Source organism: Fundulus heteroclitus, unplaced genomic scaffold (genome assembly GCF_011125445.2).
Source record: "Fundulus heteroclitus isolate FHET01 unplaced genomic scaffold, MU-UCD_Fhet_4.1 scaffold_50, whole genome shotgun sequence".
Taxonomy (NCBI): domain Eukaryota; kingdom Metazoa; phylum Chordata; class Actinopteri; order Cyprinodontiformes; family Fundulidae; genus Fundulus; species Fundulus heteroclitus.
The window spans coordinates 1,025,787-1,031,537 of record NW_023396923.1 but is presented as its reverse complement, the minus strand read 5'-3'; the positions used below and the strand labels follow the sequence as shown (position 1 = coordinate 1,031,537).

At 50.5% G+C, this 5,751-nt stretch overlaps 1 long non-coding RNA gene across 1 annotated transcript; it reads right to left on the bottom strand.

Moving 5' to 3' along the window:
* Positions 1-325: 325 nt before the first annotated feature.
* On the bottom strand, positions 326-1,128 carry LOC118560882. Its single transcript, XR_004929668.1, has 3 exons — positions 913-1,128; positions 489-817; positions 326-417 (listed from the first exon to the last, which is right to left on the bottom strand). It is a non-coding gene; the product is annotated as an uncharacterized LOC118560882 (long non-coding RNA).
* Positions 1,129-5,751: the final 4,623 nt, after the last annotated feature.

Genomic DNA, 5,751 nt, shown 5'->3' with positions numbered 1-5,751 from the left:
ATGTGAAGCTACACGACGGGATAGTTTTATTTAACTTTAATGTCTAGAGCAATAAAGTTTATTTGGAAATTAATAATTTGCTCGTTTTTAATATTGATTCTGGGATTATTGTCTAATTAAAGAGAACATGGCTGACTGCAAACATGTTATTATGCTCCTTTTTATACTGTAGTTTAAAATATTTTTATACACACACACACACACACACACACACACACACACACACACACACACACACACACACACACACACACACACACACACACACACACACACACATTTTGAGGTGCTTAGCCCACATGCAGATAAGAACGGGTGACCAGAGTACCGTTTAAGGTGTTTATTAAGGAAAGTGCAGAAAACAAAAACACGACAACTAGTTGCCGGAACGAGGCCTGAACATCGAGGCGGGGTTGACTGCAAGGGAGAGAAGAGGAAAATGAATTTAAAGCCAGAACCAGGAATCTGCCAAATAGTACGCCGCTTACCATGAAGCAGGGGAGACCTAACCGGTGAAGGGTTGATGCCAAGGGAACCGAGTGCCTACTCTAGTTGGTGGTAGTGGCTGGAGGGCGGCTGATGTAGCTGGCGAGAGACCCGAAGCAAACCTCAGCAGGCGTGAATGACAAACAGATTGACCAGAGTCCAGGAGTCTTGGGAGTGCCAGTGGAATCTGGGAAGGGAACCTCAAGCCCGTCTTGGTAACGCCAAGGGAGTAAGAGGGGGAGCGCCAGAGCAGGATCTGAGTAATTGATTCCACTGGTTCGAAATCTTCTCGGGACGTCAGGACAGGTAAGTGCTTCCATGCACACAAAATCTTTGACAAAAATAGGAGATCAAAATTAGTCCAAGGCTGAGAGACGAAAGACTTACTAGCAGGTTTCCAAGGCTTGGTCAGAGGCCATGTCGTACCACGACTGGTTTAAGGCTCTGGCATCTTCCATCTGTCTGCGCGCCGCTTAAGTAGCCAGAGAAAGCTGCCACTGATGAGCTGCAGGTGTGGGGGCACGCCCCCTCAGCCACTACCTGTGGAAGCAACCAGAGCAGAACACCACAAAACCCTCACACACACACACACACACACATCCGTCCGTCTTCTTCCGCTTATCCGGGGTCGGGTCGCGGGGGTAGCAGCTTCAGTAGGGAGGCCCAGACGTCCCTCTCTCTAGCCACTTAGGCCAGCTCCTCCGGGGGAATCCCAAGGCGTTCCCAGGCCAGCCGAGAGACATAGTCCCTCCAGCGTGTCCTGGGTCTTTCCCTGGGCCTCCTCCTAGTGGGACGTGCCCGGAACACCTCACCAGGGAGGCGTCCAGGAGGCATCCTAACCAGATGCCCGAGCCACCTCAACTGGCTCCTCTTGACATGGAGGAGCAGCGGCTCTACTCTGAGTCCTCCCCGGATGACTGAGCTCCTCACCCTGTCTTTAAGGGAGAGCCCAGACACACTACGGAGAAAACTCATTTCAGCCGCTTGTATCCGGGATCTCGTTCTTTCGGTCACGACCCAAAGCTCGTGACCATAGATGAGGGTAGGAACGTAGATCGACTGGTAAATCGAGAGCTTCGTATTTCGGCTCAGCTCTCTCTTCACCACAACGGATCGGTACAGCGCCCGCTTCACAGCAGACGCTGCACCAATCCGCCTGTCGATCTCCCGCTCCATCTTCCCCTCATTCATGAACAAGACCCCAAGATACTTGAACTCCTCCACTAGGGGTAGCACATCCTCCCTAACCCAGAGGAGGCACTCTACCCTTTTCCGGTTCAAGACCATGGTCTTGGATTTGGAGGCACTGATTTTCATCCCGGCCGCTTCACACTCGGCTGTGAACCGCTCCAGTGAGAGCTGTAGATCACGCCCTGATGAAGCCAATAGGACCACGTCATCCCCAAATAGCAGAGACGCAATCCTAAGGCCACCAAAACGGATCCCCTCAACACCTTGGCTGCGCCTAGAAATTCTGTCCATAAAAGGTATGAACATAATCGTGACAAAGGGCAACCTTGGCGGAGTCCAACTCTCACCGGAAACGAGTCCGATTTACTGCCGGCAATGCGGACCAGACTTTGACACCGGTCATACAGCGACCTGACAGCCCTTATTAAAGGGCCCGGTACTCCATACTCCCGGAGTACCCCCCACAGGATCCCTCTTCCTGAATCCAAGATTCGACTGACCCTCCTTTCCAGGACAGACAGACTAATTTTATTATTACAGCAAGTCTTTGTGATGTATCAAGAGCCATGGTATCCAGGGTAATGTCAGCATACCACCAAGAAGGACGAACCACATCCAACAAGATTAACTGTGGACGCAAGAGGAAGCTGTCTGAAAGGGATGTTTGGGTTCTAACCCGGATTGTATCCAAAAAACATAAAACCACGGCTCCCCAAATCACGGCAGAATTAAATGTGAACCTCAACTCTCCTGTTTCCACCAAAACTGTCCGTCGGGAGCTCCACAGGGTCAATATCCACGGCCGGGCTGCTATAGCCAAACCTTTGGTCACTCGTGCCAATGCCAAATGTCGGTTTCAATGGTGCAAAGAGCACAAATCTTGGGCTGTGGACAATTTGAAACATGTATTGTTCTCTGATGAGTCCACCTTTACTGTTTTCCCCACATCCGGGAGAGTTACGGTGTAGAGAAGCCCCAAAGAAGCGTCCCACCCAGACTGTTGCATGCCCAGAGTGAAGCATGGAGGTGGATCAGTGATGGTTTAGGCTGCCATATCATGGCATTCCCTTGGCCCCATACTTGTGCTAGATAGGCGCGTCACTGCCAAGGACTACCGAACCATTCTGGAGGACCATGTGCAGCCAATGGTTTAAACATTGTATCCTAAAGGAGATGCCGTGTATCAGGATGACAATGCACCAATACACACAGCAAGACTGATGAAAGATTGGTTTGATGAACATGAAAGTGAAGTTGAACATCTCCCATGGCCTGCACAGCCACCAGATCTAAATATTATTGAGCCACTTTGGGGTGTTTTGGAGGAGCGAGTCAGGAAACATTTTCCTTCACCAGCATCATGTCGTGACCTGGCCACTATCCTGCAAGAAGAATGGCTTAAAATCCCTCTGACCACTGTGCATGACTTGTATGTCATTCCCAAGACGAATTGACGCTGTATTGGCCGCAAAAGGAGGCCCTACACCATACTAATAAATTACTGTGGTCTAAAACCAGGTGTTTCAGTTTCATTGTCCAACCCATCCACACGCACACACACACACACACACACACACACACACAAAGTGATAGTGACTTGTGCAAGAACAGTGCAAAGAATGCATAAATGTCAGTTACAGAGGGGGGGGTGTCTGAATCACTGAGGGAGGCGTTGTAAAGATTGATGACCACAGGCAGGAATGATTTCCTGTGGCGCTCAGTGGTGCATCTGGGTAAGAGGAGCCGTCTGCTGAAGGAGCTCCTCCGCTGGGCCAGTGTGTCATGGAGAGGGTGTGAGACATTGTCTAAGATGGACTAGAGCTTAGACAGCGTCCTCCTTTCTGCCACGGTCGTCACAGTGTCAAGCTCCTGCCCCACAACATCCCCCACCCTCCTGATCAGTTTGTTCAGTCTGTTGCTTTCAGCGACCCTCAGCCCGCTGCCCCAGTATGTGACAGCAAAGAAGAGCGTGCCGCCAACAACAGACTCAAAACATCCTCAGAAAGCACCTCAGCCTCCTCAGGAAAAAAAAGAGTCAGCTTTGGCCCTTTTTGTAGACCATCTCGTGTTTCTAGTCCAGTCCAGCTTATTGTTAAAGTACACTCCCAGGTACTTATACTCCTCCACAGTGTCAACAGGGACCCCCTGGATGGAAACAGGGGTCACAGGTGTTTTTGTCCTCCTCAGATCCACTATTAGCTCCTTAGTCTTTGTCACGTTGAGCTGCAGATGGTTCAGCTCACTCCAAGTGATAAAGTTGCCCACCACAGTCCTATATTCACTCTCATCACCCTTTTCAATGCAGCCAACTATTGCTGAGTCATCAGAAAACTTCTGAAGGTGACAGGACTCAGTGCAATAGTTGAAGTCTGAGGTGAAAAGGATGAAGAGGACAGTCCCCTGAGGGGCCCCAGTGTTGCTGACCACCCTTTCAGACACAGTTCTGCAGGCGTACATACTGTGGTCTGCCCGTCAGGTAATCAACAATCCAGAACACCATGGGGGCCTCCACATGCATCGCCGTTATCTTCTCACCCAGTAGAGCCGGACGGATGGTGTTGAAAGCACTGGAGAAATCAAAGAACATGATTCTCACAGTGCTCGCCGGCTTGTCCAGATGAGTGTAGGCTCTGTTCAGCAGGAAGATGATGCTGTCCTCAACTCCCAGGCGGGACTGGTAGGCGAACTGTAGTGGATCGGTTAAGGGCCTAACCATGGGCCATAGCTGCTCCAGGACCAGCCTCTCAAAGGTCTTCATGATGTGGGACGTTAGTGCCACCGATCTGTAGTCCTGAGGGCCGCTAGGACACGCCGTCTTTGGCACAGGAACGAGGCACGACGTCTTCCACAGCACGGGGACTCTCTGGAGGTGCAGGCTCAGGCTGAAGACTAGGCTAAGTACTCCACACAGCTGGTAGGCACAAGCTTTGAGCACCTTGGGAAAAAACACCATCGGGGCCTGCAGCTTTGCCGGAGTGCATTCTGGTTAGCTGTCTTCTCACCAGGTCAGGAGTGAAGGACATTGTAGAGGTAACAGTAGGGGGAGGTCCTCAGGTTGTGGAGGGCATGATGTGAAGCAGGGGGGAGGGGTGGAGTCGGTGGATGTGGATTGAGGTGGTGAGGAGCAGACATGGGGTCTGTAAGGAGGAGGAGTGGGGGGAGGTGGAGTGGTCATTGTAGGGCAGCCAGCAGCAGAGAGTTGTGGGGGATTAAACATTAAGCAAAAGGCCCGTTTACACTACAACTAAAAACCGAGCCATGCCGAGACCAGTCCAAGCTTCGATCAGTTAACCGGGATAAAAAAAGGCCGTTTACACACAAGAGTTATCTCGGTTACCTCGGTTCCTTGGTTGCTCCTCGCCTCCTAGTGGCGATCTGCGGTACTGCTGCTCTCTGGGATTGAAGGCGGGACCGAGCAAATGAAAATGGCAGCGCCCGTATTATTCAGGATGTTATGGTTAGACAGAGTCGGCTTTTGGGACGTGGATAAGACAAACAAACATCTAATAAGGATTTACAGACGCAGGAAACAACAACAGACACTGAGGTTCGTCACACTGCTAAGCAGAATCATCTCTGGAAACCGTGTGGCACGGTAAGGAAGCTAGTATTATTATGAATGTCTGAAATTTGTCTGAATGGACGTGCAGCCAGACACGCGGGAAAACCCGCGGACAGTCAGCTGACTGTAAGGGGATGACGCGGTCTGCTCATGCAGCTCTTTATCAGAAAACCGGGCCAGAAAAAAAAAAAAAAACAGGCCGAGACCTACCCAAGAACTGGGGTCTGTTCTTCATACGTCGCTAACTCAGTTAGCAGGATTTCATTGTTGACGATTTGGCATGATCTTGGATCGTTTGGTTCTTCGAAAGACATCCTGCTCTTGTTGTCATAGCAACATGTGCGCCAGCTTAAGCTTGCTCGAGAGCAGGCTTATTTCATGTAAACAAGATTAGATCACAGCTTTAGAAGCGGAGGAGATGGAGAAGTCTACCGTAGCCATGTCCATTTTTACGACTGCAACCTGTTGCGGAAGATGCAAGAATAATTTGCACAGTTTTTCGAATTAATCGG